Here is a 23,743-nt window from a genome sequence, read left to right as displayed (position 1 = left end):
GCTGGATTTCAAGGCCTGTTCTAGCTTGCCAGCCAGCTAACTGAGTGGTAGCTAGCTGTCTGTGCTGGAACTAAAGGCAAGGCCTTTGATAGATAGATAGATAGATAGATAGATAGATAGATAGATAGATAGATAGATAGATAGATAGATAGATAGATAGATAGATAGATAGATAGATAGATAGAAGCTAAATGACACTCAATGAATGGGGCTTAAGAAAAAATGAAAAGCTTACAGCACTCAGTATTCCCAGGCAGTCTCCCATCTAGGTACTGACTGAGCCCAACCTTGCTTAGCTTCTGAGATCAGACGAGATCAGGCGTTCTCAAGGTGGTTTGGCCGTAAGCGAAAGAGGCTGGATTTGAAGGCCTGTTCTAGCTTGCCAGCCAGCTAACTGAGTGGTAGCTAGCTGTCTGTGCTGGAACTAAAGGCAAGGCCTTTCATCGATAGATAGATAGATAGATAGATAGATAGATAGATAGATAGATAGATAGATAGATAGATAGATAGATAGATAGATAGATAGATAGATAGATAGATAGATAGAAGCTAAATGACACTCAATGAATGGGGCTTAAGAAAAAATGAAAAGCTTACAGCACTCAGTATTCCCAGGCAGTCTCCCATCTAGGTACTGACTGAGCCCAACCTTGCTTAGCTTCTGAGATCAGACGAGATCAGGCGTTCTCAAGGTGGTTTGGCCGTAAGCGAAAGAGGCTGGATTTCAAGGCCTGTTCTAGCTTGCCAGCCAGCTAACTGAGTGGTAGCTAGCTGTCTGTGCTGGAACTAAAGGCAAGGCCTTTGATAGATAGATAGATAGATAGATAGATAGATAGATAGATAGATAGATAGATAGATAGATAGATAGATAGATAGATAGATAGATAGATAGATAGATAGATAGATAGATAGAAGCTAAATGACACTCAATGAATGGGGCTTAAGAAAAAATGAAAAGCTTACAGCACTCAGTATTCCCAGGCAGTCTCCCATCTAGGTACTGACTGAGCCCAACCTTGCTTAGCTTCTGAGATCAGACGAGATCAGGCGTTCTCAAGGTGGTTTGGCCGTAAGCGAAAGAGGCTGGATTTGAAGGCCTGTTCTAGCTTGCCAGCCAGCTAACTGAGTGGTAGCTAGCTGTCTGTGCTGGAACTAAAGGCAAGGCCTTTCATCGATAGATAGATAGATAGATAGATAGATAGATAGATAGATAGATAGATAGATAGATAGATAGATAGATAGATAGATAGATAGATAGATAGATAGATAGATAGAAGCTAAATGACACTCAATGAATGGGGCTTAAGAAAAAATGAAAAGCTTACAGCACTCAGTATTCCCAGGCAGTCTCCCATCTAGGTACTGACTGAGCCCAACCTTGCTTAGCTTCTGAGATCAGACGAGATCAGGCGTTCTCAAGGTGGTTTGGCCGTAAGCGAAAGAGGCTGGATTTCAAGGCCTGTTCTAGCTTGCCAGCCAGCTAACTGAGTGGTAGCTAGCTGTCTGTGCTGGAACTAAAGGCAAGGCCTTTGATAGATAGATAGATAGATAGATAGATAGATAGATAGATAGATAGATAGATAGATAGATAGATAGATAGATAGATAGATAGATAGATAGATAGATAGATAGATAGATAGATAGATAGATAGATAGATAGAAGCTAAATGACACTCAATGAATGGGGCTTAAGAAAAAATGAAAAGCTTACAGCACTCAGTATTCCCAGGCAGTCTCCCATCTAGGTACTGACTGAGCCCAACCTTGCTTAGCTTCTGAGATCAGACGAGATCAGGCGTTCTCAAGGTGGTTTGGCCGTAAGCGAAAGAGGCTGGATTTGAAGGCCTGTTCTAGCTTGCCAGCCAGCTAACTGAGTGGTAGCTAGCTGTCTGTGCTGGAACTAAAGGCAAGGCCTTTCATCGATAGATAGATAGATAGATAGATAGATAGATAGATAGATAGATAGATAGATAGATAGATAGATAGATAGATAGATAGATAGATAGATAGATAGATAGATAGATAGATAGAAGCTAAATGACACTCAATGAATGGGGCTTAAGAAAAAATGAAAAGCTTACAGCACTCAGTATTCCCAGGCAGTCTCCCATCTAGGTACTGACTGAGCCCAACCTTGCTTAGCTTCTGAGATCAGACGAGATCAGGCGTTCTCAAGGTGGTTTGGCCGTAAGCGAAAGAGGCTGGATTTCAAGGCCTGTTCTAGCTTGCCAGCCAGCTAACTGAGTGGTAGCTAGCTGTCTGTGCTGGAACTAAAGGCAAGGCCGATAGATAGATAGATAGATAGATAGATAGATAGATAGATAGATAGATAGATAGATAGATAGATAGATAGATAGATAGATAGATAGATAGATAGATAGATAGATAGATAGATAGATAGATAGATAGATAGATAGAAGCTAAATGACACTCAATGAATGGGGCTTAAGAAAAAATGAAAAGCTTACAGCACTCAGTATTCCCAGGCAGTCTCCCATCTAGGTACTGACTGAGCCCAACCTTGCTTAGCTTCTGAGATCAGACGAGATCAGGCGTTCTCAAGGTGGTTTGGCCGTAAGCGAAAGAGGCTGGATTTGAAGGCCTGTTCTAGCTTGCCAGCCAGCTAACTGAGTGGTAGCTAGCTGTCTGTGCTGGAACTAAAGGCAAGGCCTTTCATCGATAGATAGATAGATAGATAGATAGATAGATAGATAGATAGATAGATAGATAGATAGATAGATAGATAGATAGATAGATAGATAGATAGATAGATAGATAGATAGATAGATAGATAGATAGATAGATAGATAGATAGATAGAAGCTAAATGACACTCAATGAATGGGGCTTAAGAAAAAATGAAAAGCTTACAGCACTCAGTATTCCCAGGCAGTCTCCCATCTAGGTACTGACTGAGCCCAACCTTGCTTAGCTTCTGAGATCAGACGAGATCAGGCGTTCTCAAGGTGGTTTGGCCGTAAGCGAAAGAGGCTGGATTTCAAGGCCTGTTCTAGCTTGCCAGCCAGCTAACTGAGTGGTAGCTAGCTGTCTGTGCTGGAACTAAAGGCAAGGCCTTTGATAGATAGATAGATAGATAGATAGATAGATAGATAGATAGATAGATAGATAGATAGATAGATAGATAGATAGATAGATAGATAGATAGATAGATAGATAGATAGATAGATAGATAGATAGAAGCTAAATGACACTCAATGAATGGGGCTTAAGAAAAAATGAAAAGCTTACAGCACTCAGTATTCCCAGGCAGTCTCCCATCTAGGTACTGACTGAGCCCAACCTTGCTTAGCTTCTGAGATCAGACGAGATCAGGCGTTCTCAAGGTGGTTTGGCCGTAAGCGAAAGAGGCTGGATTTGAAGGCCTGTTCTAGCTTGCCAGCCAGCTAACTGAGTGGTAGCTAGCTGTCTGTGCTGGAACTAAAGGCAAGGCCTTTCATCGATAGATAGATAGATAGATAGATAGATAGATAGATAGATAGATAGATAGATAGATAGATAGATAGATAGATAGATAGATAGATAGATAGATAGATAGATAGATAGATAGATAGATAGATAGATAGATAGATAGATAGATAGAAGCTAAATGACACTCAATGAATGGGGCTTAAGAAAAAATGAAAAGCTTACAGCACTCAGTATTCCCAGGCAGTCTCCCATCTAGGTACTGACTGAGCCCAACCTTGCTTAGCTTCTGAGATCAGACGAGATCAGGCGTTCTCAAGGTGGTTTGGCCGTAAGCGAAAGAGGCTGGATTTCAAGGCCTGTTCTAGCTTGCCAGCCAGCTAACTGAGTGGTAGCTAGCTGTCTGTGCTGGAACTAAAGGCAAGGCCTTTGATAGATAGATAGATAGATAGATAGATAGATAGATAGATAGATAGATAGATAGATAGATAGATAGATAGATAGATAGATAGATAGATAGATAGATAGATAGATAGATAGATAGATAGATAGAAGCTAAATGACACTCAATGAATGGGGCTTAAGAAAAAATGAAAAGCTTACAGCACTCAGTATTCCCAGGCAGTCTCCCATCTAGGTACTGACTGAGCCCAACCTTGCTTAGCTTCTGAGATCAGACGAGATCAGGCGTTCTCAAGGTGGTTTGGCCGTAAGCGAAAGAGGCTGGATTTGAAGGCCTGTTCTAGCTTGCCAGCCAGCTAACTGAGTGGTAGCTAGCTGTCTGTGCTGGAACTAAAGGCAAGGCCTTTCATCGATAGATAGATAGATAGATAGATAGATAGATAGATAGATAGATAGATAGATAGATAGATAGATAGATAGATAGATAGATAGATAGATAGATAGATAGATAGATAGAAGCTAAATGACACTCAATGAATGGGGCTTAAGAAAAAATGAAAAGCTTACAGCACTCAGTATTCCCAGGCAGTCTCCCATCTAGGTACTGACTGAGCCCAACCTTGCTTAGCTTCTGAGATCAGACGAGATCAGGCGTTCTCAAGGTGGTTTGGCCGTAAGCGAAAGAGGCTGGATTTCAAGGCCTGTTCTAGCTTGCCAGCCAGCTAACTGAGTGGTAGCTAGCTGTCTGTGCTGGAACTAAAGGCAAGGCCTTTGATAGATAGATAGATAGATAGATAGATAGATAGATAGATAGATAGATAGATAGATAGATAGATAGATAGATAGATAGATAGATAGATAGATAGATAGATAGATAGATAGATAGATAGATAGATAGATAGATAGATAGATAGATAGATAGAAGCTAAATGACACTCAATGAATGGGGCTTAAGAAAAAATGAAAAGCTTACAGCACTCAGTATTCCCAGGCAGTCTCCCATCTAGGTACTGACTGAGCCCAACCTTGCTTAGCTTCTGAGATCAGACGAGATCAGGCGTTCTCAAGGTGGTTTGGCCGTAAGCGAAAGAGGCTGGATTTGAAGGCCTGTTCTAGCTTGCCAGCCAGCTAACTGAGTGGTAGCTAGCTGTCTGTGCTGGAACTAAAGGCAAGGCCTTTCATCGATAGATAGATAGATAGATAGATAGATAGATAGATAGATAGATAGATAGATAGATAGATAGATAGATAGATAGATAGATAGATAGATAGATAGATAGATAGATAGATAGATAGATAGATAGATAGATAGATAGAAGCTAAATGACACTCAATGAATGGGGCTTAAGAAAAAATGAAAAGCTTACAGCACTCAGTATTCCCAGGCAGTCTCCCATCTAGGTACTGACTGAGCCCAACCTTGCTTAGCTTCTGAGATCAGACGAGATCAGGCGTTCTCAAGGTGGTTTGGCCGTAAGCGAAAGAGGCTGGATTTCAAGGCCTGTTCTAGCTTGCCAGCCAGCTAACTGAGTGGTAGCTAGCTGTCTGTGCTGGAACTAAAGGCAAGGCCTTTGATAGATAGATAGATAGATAGATAGATAGATAGATAGATAGATAGATAGATAGATAGATAGATAGATAGATAGATAGATAGATAGATAGATAGATAGATAGATAGATAGATAGATAGAAGCTAAATGACACTCAATGAATGGGGCTTAAGAAAAAATGAAAAGCTTACAGCACTCAGTATTCCCAGGCAGTCTCCCATCTAGGTACTGACTGAGCCCAACCTTGCTTAGCTTCTGAGATCAGACGAGATCAGGCGTTCTCAAGGTGGTTTGGCCGTAAGCGAAAGAGGCTGGATTTCAAGGCCTGTTCTAGCTTGCCAGCCAGCTAACTGAGTGGTAGCTAGCTGTCTGTGCTGGAACTAAAGGCAAGGCCTTTCATAGATAGATAGATAGATAGATAGATAGATAGATAGATAGATAGATAGATAGATAGATAGATAGATAGATAGATAGATAGATAGATAGATAGATAGATAGATAGATAGATAGATAGATAGATAGATAGATAGATAGATAGATAGATAGATAGATAGAAGCTAAATGACACTCAATGAATGGGGCTTAAGAAAAAATGAAAAGCTTACAGCACTCAGTATTCCCAGGCAGTCTCCCATCTAGGTACTGACTGAGCCCAACCTTGCTTAGCTTCTGAGATCAGACGAGATCAGGCGTTCTCAAGGTGGTTTGGCCGTAAGCGAAAGAGGCTGGATTTCAAGGCCTGTTCTAGCTTGCCAGCCAGCTAACTGAGTGGTAGCTAGCTGTCTGTGCTGGAACTAAAGGCAAGGCCTTTCATAGATAGATAGATAGATAGATAGATAGATAGATAGATAGATAGATAGATAGATAGATAGATAGATAGATAGATAGATAGATAGATAGATAGATAGATAGATAGATAGATAGATAGATAGATAGATAGATAGATAGATAGATAGATAGATAGATAGATAGATAGATAGAAGCTAAATGACACTCAATGAATGGGGCTTAAGAAAAAATGAAAAGCTTACAGCACTCAGTATTCCCAGGCAGTCTCCCATCTAGGTACTGACTGAGCCCAACCTTGCTTAGCTTCTGAGATCAGACGAGATCAGGCGTTCTCAAGGTGGTTTGGCCGTAAGCGAAAGAGGCTGGATTTCAAGGCCTGTTCTAGCTTGCCAGCCAGCTAACTGAGTGGTAGCTAGCTGTCTGTGCTGGAACTAAAGGCAAGGCCTTTCATAGATAGATAGATAGATAGATAGATAGATAGATAGATAGATAGATAGATAGATAGATAGATAGATAGATAGATAGATAGATAGATAGATAGATAGATAGATAGATAGATAGATAGATAGATAGATAGATAGATAGATAGATAGATAGATAGATAGATAGATAGATAGATAGATAGATAGATAGATAGAAGCTAAATGACACTCAATGAATGGGGCTTAAGAAAAAATGAAAAGCTTACAGCACTCAGTATTCCCAGGCAGTCTCCCATCTAGGTACTGACTGAGCCCAACCTTGCTTAGCTTCTGAGATCAGACGAGATCAGGCGTTCTCAAGGTGGTTTGGCCGTAAGCGAAAGAGGCTGGATTTCAAGGCCTGTTCTAGCTTGCCAGCCAGCTAACTGAGTGGTAGCTAGCTGTCTGTGCTGGAACTAAAGGCAAGGCCTTTCATAGATAGATAGATAGATAGATAGATAGATAGATAGATAGATAGATAGATAGATAGATAGATAGATAGATAGATAGATAGATAGATAGATAGATAGATAGATAGATAGATAGATAGATAGATAGATAGATAGATAGATAGATAGATAGATAGAAGCTAAATGACACTCAATGAATGGGGCTTAAGAAAAAATGAAAAGCTTACAGCACTCAGTATTCCCAGGCAGTCTCCCATCTAGGTACTGACTGAGCCCAACCTTGCTTAGCTTCTGAGATCAGACGAGATCAGGCGTTCTCAAGGTGGTTTGGCCGTAAGCGAAAGAGGCTGGATTTCAAGGCCTGTTCTAGCTTGCCAGCCAGCTAACTGAGTGGTAGCTAGCTGTCTGTGCTGGAACTAAAGGCAAGGCCTTTCATAGATAGATAGATAGATAGATAGATAGATAGATAGATAGATAGATAGATAGATAGATAGATAGATAGATAGATAGATAGATAGATAGATAGATAGATAGATAGATAGATAGATAGATAGATAGATAGATAGATAGATAGATAGATAGAAGCTAAATGACACTCAATGAATGGGGCTTAAGAAAAAATGAAAAGCTTACAGCACTCAGTATTCCCAGGCAGTCTCCCATCTAGGTACTGACTGAGCCCAACCTTGCTTAGCTTCTGAGATCAGACGAGATCAGGCGTTCTCAAGGTGGTTTGGCCGTAAGCGAAAGAGGCTGGATTTCAAGGCCTGTTCTAGCTTGCCAGCCAGCTAACTGAGTGGTAGCTAGCTGTCTGTGCTGGAACTAAAGGCAAGGCCTTTCATAGATAGATAGATAGATAGATAGATAGATAGATAGATAGATAGATAGATAGATAGATAGATAGATAGATAGATAGATAGATAGATAGATAGATAGATAGATAGATAGATAGATAGATAGATAGATAGATAGATAGATAGATAGATAGATAGATAGATAGATAGATAGATAGATAGAAGCTAAATGACACTCAATGAATGGGGCTTAAGAAAAAATGAAAAGCTTACAGCACTCAGTATTCCCAGGCAGTCTCCCATCTAGGTACTGACTGAGCCCAACCTTGCTTAGCTTCTGAGATCAGACGAGATCAGGCGTTCTCAAGGTGGTTTGGCCGTAAGCGAAAGAGGCTGGATTTCAAGGCCTGTTCTAGCTTGCCAGCCAGCTAACTGAGTGGTAGCTAGCTGTCTGTGCTGGAACTAAAGGCAAGGCCTTTCATAGATAGATAGATAGATAGATAGATAGATAGATAGATAGATAGATAGATAGATAGATAGATAGATAGATAGATAGATAGATAGATAGATAGATAGATAGATAGATAGATAGATAGATAGATAGATAGATAGATAGATAGATAGATAGATAGATAGATAGATAGATAGATAGATAGATAGATAGATAGATAGAAGCTAAATGACACTCAATGAATGGGGCTTAAGAAAAAATGAAAAGCTTACAGCACTCAGTATTCCCAGGCAGTCTCCCATCTAGGTACTGACTGAGCCCAACCTTGCTTAGCTTCTGAGATCAGGCGTTCTCAAGGTGGTTTGGCCGTAAGCGAAAGAGGCTGGATTTCAAGGCCTGTTCTAGCTTGCCAGCCAGCTAACTGAGTGGTAGCTAGCTGTCTGTGCTGGAACTAAAGGCAAGGCCTTTCATAGATAGATAGATAGATAGATAGATAGATAGATAGATAGATAGATAGATAGATAGATAGATAGATAGATAGATAGATAGATAGATAGATAGATAGATAGATAGATAGATAGATAGATAGATAGATAGATAGATAGATAGATAGATAGATAGATAGAAGCTAAATGACACTCAATGAATGGGGCTTAAGAAAAAATGAAAAGCTTACAGCACTCAGTATTCCCAGGCAGTCTCCCATCTAGGTACTGACTGAGCCCAACCTTGCTTAGCTTCTGAGATCAGACGAGATCAGGCGTTCTCAAGGTGGTTTGGCCGTAAGCGAAAGAAGCTGGATTTCAAGGCCTGTTCTAGCTTGCCAGCCAGCTAACTGAGTGGTAGCTAGCTGTCTGTGCTGGAACTAAAGGCAAGGCCTTTCATAGATAGATAGATAGATAGATAGATAGATAGATAGATAGATAGATAGATAGATAGATAGATAGATAGATAGATAGATAGATAGATAGATAGATAGATAGATAGATAGATAGATAGATAGATAGATAGATAGATAGATAGATAGATAGATAGATAGATAGATAGATAGATAGATAGAAGCTAAATGACACTCAATGAATGGGGCTTAAGAAAAAATGAAAAGCTTACAGCACTCAGTATTCCCAGGCAGTCTCCCATCTAGGTACTGACTGAGCCCAACCTTGCTTAGCTTCTGAGATCAGACGAGATCAGGCGTTCTCAAGGTGGTTTGGCCGTAAGCGAAAGAGGCTGGATTTCAAGGCCTGTTCTAGCTTGCCAGCCAGCTAACTGAGTGGTAGCTAGCTGTCTGTGCTGGAACTAAAGGCAAGGCCTTTCATAGATAGATAGATAGATAGATAGATAGATAGATAGATAGATAGATAGATAGATAGATAGATAGATAGATAGATAGATAGATAGATAGATAGATAGATAGATAGATAGATAGATAGATAGATAGATAGATAGATAGATAGAAGCTAAATGACACTCAATGAATGGGGCTTAAGAAAAAATGAAAAGCTTACAGCACTCAGTATTCCCAGGCAGTCTCCCATCTAGGTACTGACTGAGCCCAACCTTGCTTAGCTTCTGAGATCAGACGAGATCAGGCGTTCTCAAGGTGGTTTGGCCGTAAGCGAAAGAGGCTGGATTTCAAGGCCTGTTCTAGCTTGCCAGCCAGCTAACTGAGTGGTAGCTAGCTGTCTGTGCTGGAACTAAAGGCAAGGCCTTTCATAGATAGATAGATAGATAGATAGATAGATAGATAGATAGATAGATAGATAGATAGATAGATAGATAGATAGATAGATAGATAGATAGATAGATAGATAGATAGATAGATAGATAGATAGATAGATAGATAGATAGATAGATAGATAGATAGATAGATAGATAGATAGATAGATAGATAGATAGAAGCTAAATGACACTCAATGAATGGGGCTTAAGAAAAAATGAAAAGCTTACAGCACTCAGTATTCCCAGGCAGTCTCCCATCTAGGTACTGACTGAGCCCAACCTTGCTTAGCTTCTGAGATCAGACGAGATCAGGCGTTCTCAAGGTGGTTTGGCCGTAAGCGAAAGAGGCTGGATTTCAAGGCCTGTTCTAGCTTGCCAGCCAGCTAACTGAGTGGTAGCTAGCTGTCTGTGCTGGAACTAAAGGCAAGGCCTTTCATAGATAGATAGATAGATAGATAGATAGATAGATAGATAGATAGATAGATAGATAGATAGATAGATAGATAGATAGATAGATAGATAGATAGATAGATAGATAGATAGATAGATAGATAGATAGATAGATAGATAGATAGATAGATAGATAGATAGATAGATAGATAGAAGCTAAATGACACTCAATGAATGGGGCTTAAGAAAAAATGAAAAGCTTACAGCACTCAGTATTCCCAGGCAGTCTCCCATCTAGGTACTGACTGAGCCCAACCTTGCTTAGCTTCTGAGATCAGACGAGATCAGGCGTTCTCAAGGTGGTTTGGCCGTAAGCGAAAGAGGCTGGATTTCAAGGCCTGTTCTAGCTTGCCAGCCAGCTAACTGAGTGGTAGCTAGCTGTCTGTGCTGGAACTAAAGGCAAGGCCTTTCATAGATAGATAGATAGATAGATAGATAGATAGATAGATAGATAGATAGATAGATAGATAGATAGATAGATAGATAGATAGATAGATAGATAGATAGATAGATAGATAGATAGATAGATAGATAGATAGATAGATAGATAGATAGATAGATAGATAGATAGATAGATAGATAGATAGAAGCTAAATGACACTCAATGAATGGGGCTTAAGAAAAAATGAAAAGCTTACAGCACTCAGTATTCCCAGGCAGTCTCCCATCTAGGTACTGACTGAGCCCAACCTTGCTTAGCTTCTGAGATCAGACGAGATCAGGCGTTCTCAAGGTGGTTTGGCCGTAAGCGAAAGAGGCTGGATTTCAAGGCCTGTTCTAGCTTGCCAGCCAGCTAACTGAGTGGTAGCTAGCTGTCTGTGCTGGAACTAAAGGCAAGGCCTTTCATAGATAGATAGATAGATAGATAGATAGATAGATAGATAGATAGATAGATAGATAGATAGATAGATAGATAGATAGATAGATAGATAGATAGATAGATAGATAGATAGATAGATAGATAGATAGATAGATAGATAGATAGATAGATAGATAGATAGATAGATAGATAGATAGATAGATAGATAGAAGCTAAATGACACTCAATGAATGGGGCTTAAGAAAAAATGAAAAGCTTACAGCACTCAGTATTCCCAGGCAGTCTCCCATCTAGGTACTGACTGAGCCCAACCTTGCTTAGCTTCTGAGATCAGACGAGATCAGGCGTTCTCAAGGTGGTTTGGCCGTAAGCGAAAGAGGCTGGATTTCAAGGCCTGTTCTAGCTTGCCAGCCAGCTAACTGAGTGGTAGCTAGCTGTCTGTGCTGGAACTAAAGGCAAGGCCTTTCATAGATAGATAGATAGATAGATAGATAGATAGATAGATAGATAGATAGATAGATAGATAGATAGATAGATAGATAGATAGATAGATAGATAGATAGATAGATAGATAGATAGATAGATAGATAGATAGATAGATAGATAGATAGATAGATAGATAGATAGATAGATAGATAGATAGATAGATAGATAGATAGATAGATAGATAGAAGCTAAATGACACTCAATGAATGGGGCTTAAGAAAAAATGAAAAGCTTACAGCACTCAGTATTCCCAGGCAGTCTCCCATCTAGGTACTGACTGAGCCCAACCTTGCTTAGCTTCTGAGATCAGACGAGATCAGGCGTTCTTTTTTTTTTTTTTTTTTTTTTTTTTATTGAATCATTTCATTATTTTACAAAACGAGACATTACAAATATTCATACATACATAGTATTCATACATGTGTTTATACATAGTTTCATCAAAATTCAACAATGTTAAAAAGCTTTTTTTTTTTTTCTTTTTCTTTTTTAATTAAAGTTAATATCATTTCATAAATACATTAAAATTCGACTTAAATAAATTAAATTATATTAATTAAATACATTTGGGTAATTTGAGTTGCACCTTTTCCCAATCTACTTCTACAAATGGGTTGTTATTTACAATTAAAGCATAAAAAGTTTCTGGTTCGCCTATCATGTTAAAATAGTCTAATAGGTCCTTGAATGTTTTTTTCAGTTTATTTTCAAACACATCACATACAGATATGACATTTCCTTTATGCTTTGCAATATTTTTCCTTTTTATTATTGCTTGTTTGGCCTCAGCTAAAATTATGTTTAATGCAAATGTGTTTTTTGTTTTTCCATTAAAACCAAATAAAAACAGGGGTTGCCATTCAGTCTGTTCCTCTTGTTTCTTGTTTAAAAATGCTGTTGTTATTTTCTTTATTTTTGTTAAAAAACATTTTAATTGTTCACAGTTAAAAAACATGTGTTTGAGTCCTTCATCTTCTTTAAAACATACTTTACATTTGGCGTCTTCTGCTAGTCCTATTTTGCACATTCTCATTTCATTAAAAATACAGTTATGTCTTAAAAGAAAATCAAAGTTTTCAAGCTGTAAATTTTTAAAATGTTGTCTAGTATTTTTAAAAATATCTTCTGCTTCTAGGTTTGGGAACAGCCTTCTCCAGTATTCTTTTGCTCTTGGTTCCACCCACGCTTTTTGTATTAAAACAGTGTATATTTTTTTCAAGGTACAGCTTTCAATTGGAATTGTTTCATTTTTCATTTTTACTTTGATGTTCCAAATTAAGTTTTCACTTGTTTCTTTTTTCCCTATATGTTTTTCAATTTCACTTATCCAATCCTCCGGTATTGCTTTTTTTAATTTTTCATAGTTATTTTGAACTTGGGTTTTGTTAACTGTGTTCTCGTTGGTTTCTAGTGCATCGTATATTGCTTGCGTGGGTAGAAATCCTGATCTAACTTCATATAAAACATCTTTTACTTGGCGCACCCCTGCTTGGAACCAGTCTCTAAAAAATAGCTCTCTGCCCTCATTTAAAATCATTGGGTTAAAAAACAGCGGCTGGTTTAAAAACTGGTTCCTTTCTTTTACCTCTATATCTAAAAAATCCATTAAATCTCTCCATGCTCTAAAAACTTCTTTGTAAAACTCTGGTATGTTTTGTGTCATTTGCTCATTCATTTTCATGCTTAAAACATTAAAATCCATCCCTCCTCCTCCACATTTGTTCATTATTTCTCTAAAGCATTCCTTCCATGCTTGTTCATCTTGATTTAAAAATTTTCTTACCATTTTAATTCTCAGTGCTTTTATTCTTGTAAAAACATCTAAAAGTTTGAGTCCTCCTTGCTCTACTGGCCCTATTAAAGTGTCGTATGCAATTTTTGCCGGTTTCCCATCCCATAAAAAGTTTAAAACGATCGCTTTTATTCTTTTTAACACCCAATGAGGTGTACTAGTGACATTAAGAGCATACCAAGCTTTGGATAAAAACAGTGTGTTTAAAATCAGTACCTTCCCTTTTAAAAATACTTCTCTCTGTTTCCAAAAATGTAATCTGTTTTCCATCTTTTTTAAAATCTCCTCCCAAATTTCATCCCTTACTTTGATTTCATTTTCCCCCATTCTGATTCCCAAGATTTTAAGCTGTGTTACCTCTTTAAATTGTATTTCTGTAGGTTTTGAGTCTGTGTTCCCTATTTTCATGTAAACCGTTTTTTCTTTATTAACTCTGGCTCCTGTCCCTTTACAGTATTTTTCAAAAGTCTCCATAGCTTTCTGAATGCTCTTAACGTCCCTTAGTGTTAGTGTTGTGTCGTCTGCATACTGAAATATTTTATGTTCTTTTGTTAATAAGATCCCTTTTGTTTCTCTGTCAGCACTGATAGCCAAACCCAGGGGTTCTGCTGCTAATGTATATAGCAGCGCTGACAGAGGACATCCTTGCCTTATTGATCTTGTTATTGGTATAAACTTTGTTAAAAAACCATTAATCTTTACACAACTGTGTATATTTGAATAGAGACATCTCAGCCACTGTACAAAAATGCTTCCAAATTCAAATGTTTCTATTAAATTAAATAAATATTCATGTTCTACTCTGTCGAAGGCTTTTTCAAAGTCTATGCTTACTATGTATCCTGTTTTTTTATTTTCCTTCATGTGCCATATTATATCCCTGATGTTACTCACCGTGTCTGAGATGTCTCTATTCAACACTCCGTACGCTTGGGTTGTTGTTATTACTCCTGGTAATACTTTTTTTAACCTGTTTGCTAAAATTTTTGCTATTATTTTATAATCCGTGTTAAGCATGCTGATTGGTCTGTAATGTTTTAAAAGTCTTTTATCTCCGTTTTTCTTATATAAAATTTTTATCATTCCTAATTTCATACTCCTACTTAGTTCTCCTTTTTGTTGAATCTCATTAAAAACTTCTAGTAAAATCGGAGTTAAAACACTTTTAAAAACCTTGTAAAATTCGCTTGGTAGGCCGTCCAGCCCTGGACTTTTACCACTATTTAACTGTGATATTGCTTCTTCTATTTCTTCTTCTGTTATGTCTTTGTTGCACATCACTTTGTCTTCCTCTGGCACTTTTTTTTGTATATGATTTAATAAAAATTGCTTGTCTGTATTATTTACTCCTTCTTTTTGAAACATGTTTTTATAAAAGTCTGCAACTGTTTCTAATATTTCATTTGTTTCTTTTACTTCTATTGTGTCATTTTTTAAAATACTTTTAATTATGTTTGCTTTTTGTTTTGTCTTTTCTAGGTTAAAAAAGAATTTGTTGCACTTTTCTCCCTCTATCATATATTTTATTCTACTTCTTATCATTGCTCCCCTGTATTTTTGTTCTTCTATATTTTTCAGTTCTTCTTCTAGATTTAGCACTTTGTTTAAGTCCCCTGCTCCTGTAGCTACTTTAGCTAGTTCATATTGTAATTTTTTGTGTATCATATTTTCGTTGGCTCTTTTCATTCTTTGTAATTTTTTGCTGTGTTCTATTGTGTAGTTTTTTATTTGTAACTTTAGATTGTCCCACCATAACAATTTTTCGTTGATAAAAAGTTTATCTTTAATGCTATTTACTATGATGTTTTCTACTTCTATTTTGTACAAACTGTTTTTTAAAATATCTGTATTTAAAACCCATACACCTTTTCCTCTTTCTATTTTGTCCATATCTATGTGAATAAATAAAAACTCATGGTCACTCAGTGTGTTTTTTTTATAAAAAATTCTTTTTACATTATTTTCTATATCTTTGTTACTTAGAAAGAAGTCTATTCTACTTTGTTTCAAACTTCCTTGCACTGTTTGTCTTCTGGAAAAGTCAATTGTTCCCTTGTTTCGTCTTCTCCAGACATCTACCAGACAATATTTTTGTATTATTTTATTTAAACTGTCTCTGCCTTTGTCTTCTTTATATATCATTGCACTGTCTATATCAATTCTATTTAAAACTGTGTTAAAATCACCAATTAAAATCACATTGTTCCATTTTTCCATTAAGATGTCTAAGTTATTATAAAATGCCTTTTTACTATATTCTTCATTAGGTGCATGCAAATTACATAAAACAAACTGTTCATCTTCTAATGTTACTTTTAAAACCAAAAGCCGACCTTCTTTGTCTTTATACAATTCCTCTATTTTATTCCCTACTTCTTTTTTGATTAGTGTTGCTACTCCTCTTTTCCTTTTTGTATCATTGTTAAAAAATATATCACCATTCCACTTTTGTTTAAAACATTCTACTATTTTTTCATCCCACATTGTTTCCTGTAAACATATTATGTCTGCTTTTTCTGTTTGTGTTTTTAGCTTCTCTAATTTTTGTAAACAGCTTAATCCTCTTATGTTAATTGTCACTATACTCAACATAAGAAGAATGAATAGTTTTAATAGGTTTACATTCATTTTTTCTCTTCTGATAGTAACTCTTCCTCCCTCTTTTTTCCCATTTTCTCTTTGATTTCTTGCCTTCTTTTCTTCTGTTTTTCTAGTACCTTTACTATATTTAGCTGTTTTTTACCACTTTTCATGTTTTTTGTTAAGTAGTGTATTTTCTTTACATCTTTTGTAGTGTCTTTTGATTTAATCTGATCATTTCTTACTATTTCCATTTGTTCCTCTTGGTTATACTGCTGTGCCCAGTCCATGCTGTCTTCTCCTTCTGCTGTTTGTGTGTTTTCTTCTCCTTTTGTCTGTTGGTCTTTGTCGTCATCACATTCTGTATGTTGAGCTTGTTGTTGTTCTTGTGCTGTGTTGTCCTCTGTTGTTGTCTTTGGTGTTTCTTCTGCCGTTTCTTCATGTGCTTGCGCTGTTTCTTCAGTTGTGTTTTCTTGTGTTTGCTTCTGTGGGGGGGTCCCCGCACCCTCTGCTGTTTCCTCTCCATGCTTACCCATCTCTTCCTCTGTTTCACAGACACAGCGGATTAGTGCCTTATTACAGTCAGGGCATCTTGTTGCTTGGCATTCTCTGGCGTAGTGGCCCTGCTCCAGGCACTCCCTGCATGTGAACTGGGGACAGCTTCGCATCACATGACCTGGGCTCATGCAGAGTCTGCAGACCTTGACCTGTTTGTCATGTATGACCCGATAGTACTGTGGACCATCCCCAGTTTCAAATCTTGCACTGTAGGGCAGTGAAACCACTTCCTTTGGGAACTTCACTCTAATGAATCTTGTTCCATCAGCTACCGTTGTGCCTGGGTAGAAGCGGCGACGAATCGGGAGGATCGGGGTTACCCCCCACTTCATCAGTTTATTCAAGATATCTGAGTCTTCTATATAAATTGGAAGGTTTAAAAAAGACACCATCATTTCTTTTGTACAAATTTTTCTGATTTCATAGTTATGTCCTTTAATAGTTAATCCATCTAATAAAACCTCACACGACTGTTCACTGTCCAAAGTTATTTCAAATTCCTTGTTTTGTCTTAGTCTTAGTCCTATTAGTTTCCCTGGTCCGAGTATCTTGTCCAGCTCTTTTATTAAATCACTGACTGTTAACTCTTCGTTTGTCGTGCTCGGTTCAATTATTAGCGTTGCTTCTTTTAGGTACTCACGTTGGTATTTTGGTTTTAGATTAAGTCCATTGTTCTGTGTCTCCTTGCTTTTTTTGTTTTCTCCATGATTTTCCATTCCATTTTCTTTCCCAGAAATATCTCCATTTTTTGGGCTGTCCATTTTCTTTATCCGTTGATCCTTTTCCGTGTCGAAGCCTTGTAATCCATCCATCTGTAACAAAGTGTTTGTTGGGTGATCCTTTATCCGTTGTCCTGTTTTCATTACTGAATTCATGCCGTTTGTTCCATCCATTTTTTTTTTTTTTTTTTTTTTTTTTTTTTTTTTTTTTTTTTTTTTTTTTTTAAAGAAAAGAAAAAGTAAATACTGGCTCCCCAAGCAGTAAAGCTGCCGGGGAGCTAAAAAAGAAAACTGAAAATAAACTTATTCAATATACAATTCTCTGTCAAAAGACAAAAGATAACCAAACAAAGAAAAGGTGTGGGAGAGCCTTTCCCTCCCAAACTGCAGTTCAAAGGTCACTTCCTGTCACCAGTAGATGTCGCTATCAGGCGTTCCCAAGGTGGTTTGGCCGTAAGCGAAAGAGGCTGGATTTCAAGGCCTGTTCTAGCTTGCCAGCCAGCTAACTGAGTGGTAGCTAGCTGTCTGTGCTGTAACTAAAGGCAAGGCCTTTCATAGATAGATAGATAGATAGATAGATAGATAGATAGATAGATAGATAGATAGATAGATAGATAGATAGATAGATAGATAGATAGATAGATAGATAGATAGATAGATAGATAGATAGATAGATAGAAGCTAAATGACACTCAATGAATGGGGCTTAAGAAAAAATGAAAAGCTTACAGCACTCAGTATTCCCAGGCAGTCTCCCATCTAGGTACTGACTGAGCCCAACCTTGCTTAGCTTCTGAGATCAGACGAGATCAGGCGTTCTCAAGGTGGTTTGGCCGTAAGCGAAAGAGGCTGGATTTCAAGGCCTGTTCTAGCTTGCCAGCCAGCTAACTGAGTGGTAGCTAGCTGTCTGTGCTGGAACTAAAGGCAAGGCCTTTGATAGATAGATAGATAGATAGATAGATAGATAGATAGATAGATAGATAGATAGATAGATAGATAGATAGATAGATAGATAGATAGATAGATAGATAGATAGATAGATAGATAGATAGATAGATAGATAGAAGCTAAATGACACTCAATGAATGGGGCTTAAGAAAAAATGAAAAGCTTACAGCACTCAGTATTCCCAGGCAGTCTCCCATCTAGGTACTGACTGAGCCCAACCTTGCTTAGCTTCTGAGATCAGACGAGATCAGGCGTTCTCAAGGTGGTTTGGCCGTAAGCGAAAGAGGCTGGATTTGAAGGCCTGTTCTAGCTTGCCAGCCAGCTAACTGAGTGGTAGCTAGCTGTCTGTGCTGGAACTAAAGGCAAGGCCTTTCATCGATAGATAGATAGATAGATAGATAGATAGATAGATAGATAGATAGATAGATAGATAGATAGATAGATAGATAGATAGATAGATAGATAGATAGATAGATAGATAGATAGATAGATAGAAGCTAAATGACACTCAATGAATGGGGCTTAAGAAAAAATGAAAAGCTTACAGCACTCAGTATTCCCAGGCAGTCTCCCATCTAGGTACTGACTGAGCCCAACCTTGCTTAGCTTCTGAGATCAGACGAGATCAGGCGTTCTCAAGGTGGTTTGGCCGTAAGCGAAAGAGGCTGGATTTCAAGGCCTGTTCTAGCTTGCCAGCCAGCTAACTGAGTGGTAGCTAGCTGTCTGTGCTGGAACTAAAGGCAAGGCCTTTGATAGATAGATAGATAGATAGATAGATAGATAGATAGATAGATAGATAGATAGATAGATAGATAGATAGATAGATAGATAGATAGATAGATAGATAGATAGATAGATAGATAGATAGATAGATAGATAGAAGCTAAATGACACTCAATGAATGGGGCTTAAGAAAAAATGAAAAGCTTACAGCACTCAGTATTCCCAGGCAGTCTCCCATCTAGGTACTGACTGAGCCCAACCTTGCTTAGCTTCTGAGATCAGACGAGATCAGGCGTTCTCAAGGTGGTTTGGCCGTAAGCGAAAGAGGCTGGATTTGAAGGCCTGTTCTAGCTTGCCAGCCAGCTAACTGAGTGGTAGCTAGCTGTCTGTGCTGGAACTAAAGGCAAGGCCTTTCATCGATAGATAGATAGATAGATAGATAGATAGATAGATAGATAGATAGATAGATAGATAGATAGATAGATAGATAGATAGATAGATAGATAGATAGATAGATAGATAGATAGAAGCTAAATGACACTCAATGAATGGGGCTTAAGAAAAAATGAAAAGCTTACAGCACTCAGTATTCCCAGGCAGTCTCCCATCTAGGTACTGACTGAGCCCAACCTTGCTTAGCTTCTGAGATCAGACGAGATCAGGCGTTCTCAAGGTGGTTTGGCCGTAAGCGAAAGAGGCTGGATTTCAAGGCCTGTTCTAGCTTGCCAGCCAGCTAACTGAGTGGTAGCTAGCTGTCTGTGCTGGAACTAAAGGCAAGGCCTTTCATAGATAGATAGATAGATAGATAGATAGATAGATAGATAGATAGATAGATAGATAGATAGATAGATAGATAGATAGATAGATAGATAGATAGATAGATAGATAGATAGATAGATAGATAGATAGATAGATAGATAGATAGATAGATAGATAGATAGATAGATAGATAGATAGATAGATAGATAGAAGCTAAATGACACTCAATGAATGGGGCTTAAGAAAAAATGAAAAGCTTACAGCACTCAGTATTCCCAGGCAGTCTCCCATCTAGGTACTGACTGAGCCCAACCTTGCTTAGCTTCTGAGATCAGACGAGATCAGGCGTTCTCAAGGTGGTTTGGCCGTAAGCGAAAGAGGCTGGATTTCAAGGCCTGTTCTAGCTTGCCAGCCAGCTAACTGAGTGGTAGCTAGCTGTCTGTGCTGGAACTAAAGGCAAGGCCTTTCATAGATAGATAGATAGATAGATAGATAGATAGATAGATAGATAGATAGATAGATAGATAGATAGATAGATAGATAGATAGATAGATAGATGGATAGATAGATAGATAGATAGATAGATAGATAGATAGATAGATAGATAGATAGATAGATAGATAGATAGATAGATAGATAGATAGATAGATAGATAGAAGCTAAATGACACTCAATGAATGGGGCTTAAGAAAAAATGAAAAGCTTACAGCACTCAGTATTCCCAGGCAGTCTCCCATCTAGGTACTGACTGAGCCCAACCTTGCTTAGCTTCTGAGATCAGACGAGATCAGGCGTTCTCAAGGTGGTTTGGCCGTAAGCGAAAGAGGCTGGATTTCAAGGCCTGTTCTAGCTTGCCAGCCAGCTAACTGAGTGGTAGCTAGCTGTCTGTGCTGGAACTAAAGGCAAGGCCTTTCATAGATAGATAGATAGATAGATAGATAGATAGATAGATAGATAGATAGATAGATAGATAGATAGATAGATAGATAGATAGATAGATAGATAGATAGATAGATAGATAGATAGATAGATAGATAGATAGATAGATAGATAGATAGATAGATAGATAGATAGATAGATAGATAGAAGCTAAATGACACTCAATGAATGGGGCTTAAGAAAAAATGAAAAGCTTACAGCACTCAGTATTCCCAGGCAGTCTCCCATCTAGGTACTGACTGAGCCCAACCTTGCTTAGCTTCTGAGATCAGACGAGATCAGGCGTTCTCAAGGTGGTTTGGCCGTAAGCGAAAGAGGCTGGATTTCAAGGCCTGTTCTAGCTTGCCAGCCAGCTAACTGAGTGGTAGCTAGCTGTCTGTGCTGGAACTAAAGGCAAGGCCTTTGATAGATAGATAGATAGATAGATAGATAGATAGATAGATAGATAGATAGATAGATAGATAGATAGATAGATAGATAGATAGATAGATAGATAGATAGATAGATAGAAGCTAAATGACACTCAATGAATGGGGCTTAAGAAAAAATGAAAAGCTTACAGCACTCAGTATTCCCAGGCAGTCTCCCATCTAGGTACTGACTGAGCCCAACCTTGCTTAGCTTCTGAGATCAGACGAGATCAGGCGTTCTCAAGGTGGTTTGGCCGTAAGCGAAAGAGGCTGGATTTGAAGGCCTGTTCTAGCTTGCCAGCCAGCTAACTGAGTGGTAGCTAGCTGTCTGTGCTGGAACTAAAGGCAAGGCCTTTCATCGATAGATAGATAGATAGATAGATAGATAGATAGATAGATAGATAGATAGATAGATAGATAGATAGATAGATAGATAGATAGATAGATAGATAGATAGATAGATAGATAGATAGATAGATAGAAGCTAAATGACACTCAATGAATGGGGCTTAAGAAAAAATGAAAAGCTTACAGCACTCAGTATTCCCAGGCAGTCTCCCATCTAGGTACTGACTGAGCCCAACCTTGCTTAGCTTCTGAGATCAGACGAGATCAGGCGTTCTCAAGGTGGTTTGGCCGTAAGCGAAAGAGGCTGGATTTCAAGGCCTGTTCTAGCTTGCCAGCCAGCTAACTGAGTGGTAGCTAGCTGTCTGTGCTGGAACTAAAGGCAAGGCCTTTGATAGATAGATAGATAGATAGATAGATAGATAGATAGATAGATAGATAGATAGATAGATAGATAGATAGATAGATAGATAGATAGATAGATAGATAGATAGATAGATAGATAGATAGAAGCTAAATGACACTCAATGAATGGGGCTTAAGAAAAAATGAAAAGCTTACAGCACTCAGTATTCCCAGGCAGTCTCCCATCTAGGTACTGACTGAGCCCAACCTTGCTTAGCTTCTGAGATCAGACGAGATCAGGCGTTCTCAAGGTGGTTTGGCCGTAAGCGAAAGAGGCTGGATTTGAAGGCCTGTTCTAGCTTGCCAGCCAGCTAACTGAGTGGTAGCTAGCTGTCTGTGCTGGAACTAAAGGCAAGGCCTTTCATCGATAGATAGATAGATAGATAGATAGATAGATAGATAGATAGATAGATAGATAGATAGATAGATAGATAGATAGATAGATAGATAGATAGATAGATAGATAGATAGATAGATAGATAGAAGCTAAATGACACTCAATGAATGGGGCTTAAGAAAAAATGAAAAGCTTACAGCACTCAGTATTCCCAGGCAGTCTCCCATCTAGGTACTGACTGAGCCCAACCTTGCTTAGCTTCTGAGATCAGACGAGATCAGGCGTTCTCAAGGTGGTTTGGCCGTAAGCGAAAGAGGCTGGATTTCAAGGCCTGTTCTAGCTTGCCAGCCAGCTAACTGAGTGGTAGCTAGCTGTCTGTGCTGGAACTAAAGGCAAGGCCTTTGATAGATAGATAGATAGATAGATAGATAGATAGATAGATAGATAGATAGATAGATAGATAGATAGATAGATAGATAGATAGATAGATAGATAGATAGATAGATAGAAGCTAAATGACACTCAATGAATGGGGCTTAAGAAAAAATGAAAAGCTTACAGCACTCAGTATTCCCAGGCAGTCTCCCATCTAGGTACTGACTGAGCCCAACCTTGCTTAGCTTCTGAGATCAGACGAGATCAGGCGTTCTCAAGGTGGTTTGGCCGTAAGCGAAAGAGGCTGGATTTGAAGGCCTGTTCTAGCTTGCCAGCCAGCTAACTGAGTGGTAGCTAGCTGTCTGTGCTGGAACTAAAGGCAAGGCCTTTCATCGATAGATAGATAGATAGATAGATAGATAGATAGATAGATAGATAGATAGATAGATAGATAGATAGATAGATAGATAGATAGATAGATAGATAGATAGATAGATAGATAGATAGATAGATAGATAGATAGATAGATAGATAGATAGAAGCTAAATGACACTCAATGAATGGGGCTTAAGAAAAAATGAAAAGCTTACAGCACTCAGTATTCCCAGGCAGTCTCCCATCTAGGTACTGACTGAGCCCAACCTTGCTTAGCTTCTGAGATCAGACGAGATCAGGCGTTCTCAAGGTGGTTTGGCCGTAAGCGAAAGAGGCTGGATTTCAAGGCCTGTTCTAGCTTGCCAGCCAGCTAACTGAGTGGTAGCTAGCTGTCTGTGCTGGAACTAAAGGCAAGGCCTTTGATAGATAGATAGATAGATAGATAGATAGATAGATAGATAGATAGATAGATAGATAGATAGATAGATAGATAGATAGATAGATAGATAGATAGATAGATAGATAGATAGATAGATAGATAGATAGATAGATAGAAGCTAAATGACACTCAATGAATGGGGCTTAAGAAAAAATGAAAAGCTTACAGCACTCAGTATTCCCAGGCAGTCTCCCATCTAGGTACTGACTGAGCCCAACCTTGCTTAGCTTCTGAGATCAGACGAGATCAGGCGTTCTCAAGGTGGTTTGGCCGTAAGCG

At 38.3% G+C, this 23,743-nt stretch overlaps 43 non-coding genes and 1 pseudogene across 43 annotated transcripts; all 44 read right to left on the bottom strand.

The window, feature by feature from the left end:
• Positions 1-228: 228 nt before the first annotated feature.
• LOC134313027 (5S ribosomal RNA) lies at positions 229-347 on the bottom strand. Its single transcript, XR_010011933.1, has one exon. It is a non-coding gene; the product is annotated as a 5S ribosomal RNA (ribosomal RNA).
• Positions 348-590: 243 nt separating this feature from the next.
• Positions 591-709, bottom strand: LOC134313018 (5S ribosomal RNA). The gene has a single exon (XR_010011925.1). It is a non-coding gene; the product is annotated as a 5S ribosomal RNA (ribosomal RNA).
• A 247-nt stretch (positions 710-956) lies between these two features.
• Positions 957-1,075, bottom strand: LOC134313007 (5S ribosomal RNA). Its single transcript, XR_010011914.1, has one exon. It is a non-coding gene; the product is annotated as a 5S ribosomal RNA (ribosomal RNA).
• A 243-nt stretch (positions 1,076-1,318) lies between these two features.
• Positions 1,319-1,437, bottom strand: LOC134312995 (5S ribosomal RNA). Its single transcript, XR_010011903.1, has one exon. It is a non-coding gene; the product is annotated as a 5S ribosomal RNA (ribosomal RNA).
• A 267-nt stretch (positions 1,438-1,704) lies between these two features.
• Positions 1,705-1,823, bottom strand: LOC134312984 (5S ribosomal RNA). Its single transcript, XR_010011893.1, has one exon. It is a non-coding gene; the product is annotated as a 5S ribosomal RNA (ribosomal RNA).
• Positions 1,824-2,074: 251 nt separating this feature from the next.
• LOC134312971 (5S ribosomal RNA) lies at positions 2,075-2,193 on the bottom strand. The gene has a single exon (XR_010011881.1). It is a non-coding gene; the product is annotated as a 5S ribosomal RNA (ribosomal RNA).
• A 268-nt stretch (positions 2,194-2,461) lies between these two features.
• LOC134312960 (5S ribosomal RNA) lies at positions 2,462-2,580 on the bottom strand. Its single transcript, XR_010011870.1, has one exon. It is a non-coding gene; the product is annotated as a 5S ribosomal RNA (ribosomal RNA).
• Positions 2,581-2,863: 283 nt separating this feature from the next.
• Positions 2,864-2,982, bottom strand: LOC134312948 (5S ribosomal RNA). The gene has a single exon (XR_010011859.1). It is a non-coding gene; the product is annotated as a 5S ribosomal RNA (ribosomal RNA).
• Positions 2,983-3,241: 259 nt separating this feature from the next.
• On the bottom strand, positions 3,242-3,360 carry LOC134312935 (5S ribosomal RNA). The gene has a single exon (XR_010011848.1). It is a non-coding gene; the product is annotated as a 5S ribosomal RNA (ribosomal RNA).
• Positions 3,361-3,643: 283 nt separating this feature from the next.
• On the bottom strand, positions 3,644-3,762 carry LOC134312924 (5S ribosomal RNA). Its single transcript, XR_010011837.1, has one exon. It is a non-coding gene; the product is annotated as a 5S ribosomal RNA (ribosomal RNA).
• A 259-nt stretch (positions 3,763-4,021) lies between these two features.
• LOC134312913 (5S ribosomal RNA) lies at positions 4,022-4,140 on the bottom strand. Its single transcript, XR_010011826.1, has one exon. It is a non-coding gene; the product is annotated as a 5S ribosomal RNA (ribosomal RNA).
• Positions 4,141-4,387: 247 nt separating this feature from the next.
• Positions 4,388-4,506, bottom strand: LOC134312901 (5S ribosomal RNA). Its single transcript, XR_010011815.1, has one exon. It is a non-coding gene; the product is annotated as a 5S ribosomal RNA (ribosomal RNA).
• Positions 4,507-4,793: 287 nt separating this feature from the next.
• Positions 4,794-4,912, bottom strand: LOC134312890 (5S ribosomal RNA). The gene has a single exon (XR_010011804.1). It is a non-coding gene; the product is annotated as a 5S ribosomal RNA (ribosomal RNA).
• A 275-nt stretch (positions 4,913-5,187) lies between these two features.
• Positions 5,188-5,306, bottom strand: LOC134312879 (5S ribosomal RNA). The gene has a single exon (XR_010011793.1). It is a non-coding gene; the product is annotated as a 5S ribosomal RNA (ribosomal RNA).
• A 255-nt stretch (positions 5,307-5,561) lies between these two features.
• Positions 5,562-5,680, bottom strand: LOC134312867 (5S ribosomal RNA). Its single transcript, XR_010011782.1, has one exon. It is a non-coding gene; the product is annotated as a 5S ribosomal RNA (ribosomal RNA).
• Positions 5,681-5,975: 295 nt separating this feature from the next.
• Positions 5,976-6,094, bottom strand: LOC134312855 (5S ribosomal RNA). The gene has a single exon (XR_010011770.1). It is a non-coding gene; the product is annotated as a 5S ribosomal RNA (ribosomal RNA).
• Positions 6,095-6,401: 307 nt separating this feature from the next.
• Positions 6,402-6,520, bottom strand: LOC134312843 (5S ribosomal RNA). Its single transcript, XR_010011759.1, has one exon. It is a non-coding gene; the product is annotated as a 5S ribosomal RNA (ribosomal RNA).
• Positions 6,521-6,847: 327 nt separating this feature from the next.
• LOC134312831 (5S ribosomal RNA) lies at positions 6,848-6,966 on the bottom strand. Its single transcript, XR_010011748.1, has one exon. It is a non-coding gene; the product is annotated as a 5S ribosomal RNA (ribosomal RNA).
• Positions 6,967-7,257: 291 nt separating this feature from the next.
• On the bottom strand, positions 7,258-7,376 carry LOC134312820 (5S ribosomal RNA). The gene has a single exon (XR_010011737.1). It is a non-coding gene; the product is annotated as a 5S ribosomal RNA (ribosomal RNA).
• Positions 7,377-7,663: 287 nt separating this feature from the next.
• LOC134312809 (5S ribosomal RNA) lies at positions 7,664-7,782 on the bottom strand. Its single transcript, XR_010011726.1, has one exon. It is a non-coding gene; the product is annotated as a 5S ribosomal RNA (ribosomal RNA).
• A 315-nt stretch (positions 7,783-8,097) lies between these two features.
• On the bottom strand, positions 8,098-8,216 carry LOC134312798 (5S ribosomal RNA). Its single transcript, XR_010011715.1, has one exon. It is a non-coding gene; the product is annotated as a 5S ribosomal RNA (ribosomal RNA).
• Positions 8,217-8,547: 331 nt separating this feature from the next.
• On the bottom strand, positions 8,548-8,656 carry LOC134313078 (5S ribosomal RNA; annotated as a pseudogene).
• Positions 8,657-8,951: 295 nt separating this feature from the next.
• Positions 8,952-9,070, bottom strand: LOC134312787 (5S ribosomal RNA). Its single transcript, XR_010011704.1, has one exon. It is a non-coding gene; the product is annotated as a 5S ribosomal RNA (ribosomal RNA).
• A 315-nt stretch (positions 9,071-9,385) lies between these two features.
• LOC134312776 (5S ribosomal RNA) lies at positions 9,386-9,504 on the bottom strand. Its single transcript, XR_010011693.1, has one exon. It is a non-coding gene; the product is annotated as a 5S ribosomal RNA (ribosomal RNA).
• A 279-nt stretch (positions 9,505-9,783) lies between these two features.
• Positions 9,784-9,902, bottom strand: LOC134312765 (5S ribosomal RNA). Its single transcript, XR_010011682.1, has one exon. It is a non-coding gene; the product is annotated as a 5S ribosomal RNA (ribosomal RNA).
• A 323-nt stretch (positions 9,903-10,225) lies between these two features.
• LOC134312754 (5S ribosomal RNA) lies at positions 10,226-10,344 on the bottom strand. Its single transcript, XR_010011671.1, has one exon. It is a non-coding gene; the product is annotated as a 5S ribosomal RNA (ribosomal RNA).
• Positions 10,345-10,651: 307 nt separating this feature from the next.
• LOC134312742 (5S ribosomal RNA) lies at positions 10,652-10,770 on the bottom strand. The gene has a single exon (XR_010011659.1). It is a non-coding gene; the product is annotated as a 5S ribosomal RNA (ribosomal RNA).
• A 315-nt stretch (positions 10,771-11,085) lies between these two features.
• Positions 11,086-11,204, bottom strand: LOC134312731 (5S ribosomal RNA). Its single transcript, XR_010011648.1, has one exon. It is a non-coding gene; the product is annotated as a 5S ribosomal RNA (ribosomal RNA).
• A 323-nt stretch (positions 11,205-11,527) lies between these two features.
• Positions 11,528-11,646, bottom strand: LOC134312719 (5S ribosomal RNA). Its single transcript, XR_010011637.1, has one exon. It is a non-coding gene; the product is annotated as a 5S ribosomal RNA (ribosomal RNA).
• A 6,485-nt stretch (positions 11,647-18,131) lies between these two features.
• LOC134312708 (5S ribosomal RNA) lies at positions 18,132-18,250 on the bottom strand. The gene has a single exon (XR_010011626.1). It is a non-coding gene; the product is annotated as a 5S ribosomal RNA (ribosomal RNA).
• Positions 18,251-18,517: 267 nt separating this feature from the next.
• On the bottom strand, positions 18,518-18,636 carry LOC134312697 (5S ribosomal RNA). Its single transcript, XR_010011617.1, has one exon. It is a non-coding gene; the product is annotated as a 5S ribosomal RNA (ribosomal RNA).
• A 259-nt stretch (positions 18,637-18,895) lies between these two features.
• Positions 18,896-19,014, bottom strand: LOC134312685 (5S ribosomal RNA). The gene has a single exon (XR_010011616.1). It is a non-coding gene; the product is annotated as a 5S ribosomal RNA (ribosomal RNA).
• A 267-nt stretch (positions 19,015-19,281) lies between these two features.
• On the bottom strand, positions 19,282-19,400 carry LOC134312673 (5S ribosomal RNA). Its single transcript, XR_010011615.1, has one exon. It is a non-coding gene; the product is annotated as a 5S ribosomal RNA (ribosomal RNA).
• A 251-nt stretch (positions 19,401-19,651) lies between these two features.
• Positions 19,652-19,770, bottom strand: LOC134312661 (5S ribosomal RNA). Its single transcript, XR_010011614.1, has one exon. It is a non-coding gene; the product is annotated as a 5S ribosomal RNA (ribosomal RNA).
• A 323-nt stretch (positions 19,771-20,093) lies between these two features.
• On the bottom strand, positions 20,094-20,212 carry LOC134312650 (5S ribosomal RNA). Its single transcript, XR_010011610.1, has one exon. It is a non-coding gene; the product is annotated as a 5S ribosomal RNA (ribosomal RNA).
• A 327-nt stretch (positions 20,213-20,539) lies between these two features.
• Positions 20,540-20,658, bottom strand: LOC134312638 (5S ribosomal RNA). Its single transcript, XR_010011606.1, has one exon. It is a non-coding gene; the product is annotated as a 5S ribosomal RNA (ribosomal RNA).
• A 311-nt stretch (positions 20,659-20,969) lies between these two features.
• On the bottom strand, positions 20,970-21,088 carry LOC134312624 (5S ribosomal RNA). The gene has a single exon (XR_010011600.1). It is a non-coding gene; the product is annotated as a 5S ribosomal RNA (ribosomal RNA).
• A 243-nt stretch (positions 21,089-21,331) lies between these two features.
• On the bottom strand, positions 21,332-21,450 carry LOC134312613 (5S ribosomal RNA). The gene has a single exon (XR_010011591.1). It is a non-coding gene; the product is annotated as a 5S ribosomal RNA (ribosomal RNA).
• Positions 21,451-21,713: 263 nt separating this feature from the next.
• On the bottom strand, positions 21,714-21,832 carry LOC134312602 (5S ribosomal RNA). The gene has a single exon (XR_010011583.1). It is a non-coding gene; the product is annotated as a 5S ribosomal RNA (ribosomal RNA).
• A 255-nt stretch (positions 21,833-22,087) lies between these two features.
• Positions 22,088-22,206, bottom strand: LOC134312591 (5S ribosomal RNA). Its single transcript, XR_010011575.1, has one exon. It is a non-coding gene; the product is annotated as a 5S ribosomal RNA (ribosomal RNA).
• Positions 22,207-22,465: 259 nt separating this feature from the next.
• On the bottom strand, positions 22,466-22,584 carry LOC134312579 (5S ribosomal RNA). The gene has a single exon (XR_010011570.1). It is a non-coding gene; the product is annotated as a 5S ribosomal RNA (ribosomal RNA).
• Positions 22,585-22,827: 243 nt separating this feature from the next.
• On the bottom strand, positions 22,828-22,946 carry LOC134313467 (5S ribosomal RNA). The gene has a single exon (XR_010012343.1). It is a non-coding gene; the product is annotated as a 5S ribosomal RNA (ribosomal RNA).
• A 287-nt stretch (positions 22,947-23,233) lies between these two features.
• Positions 23,234-23,352, bottom strand: LOC134313456 (5S ribosomal RNA). The gene has a single exon (XR_010012335.1). It is a non-coding gene; the product is annotated as a 5S ribosomal RNA (ribosomal RNA).
• Positions 23,353-23,623: 271 nt separating this feature from the next.
• On the bottom strand, positions 23,624-23,742 carry LOC134313444 (5S ribosomal RNA). The gene has a single exon (XR_010012324.1). It is a non-coding gene; the product is annotated as a 5S ribosomal RNA (ribosomal RNA).
• Position 23,743: the final 1 nt, after the last annotated feature.

The sequence above is a fragment of the Trichomycterus rosablanca genome, chromosome 4, assembly GCF_030014385.1.
Source record: "Trichomycterus rosablanca isolate fTriRos1 chromosome 4, fTriRos1.hap1, whole genome shotgun sequence".
Classification (NCBI taxonomy): Eukaryota; Metazoa; Chordata; class Actinopteri; order Siluriformes; family Trichomycteridae; genus Trichomycterus; species Trichomycterus rosablanca.
This window is presented reverse-complemented; position numbering and strand designations above follow the sequence as displayed.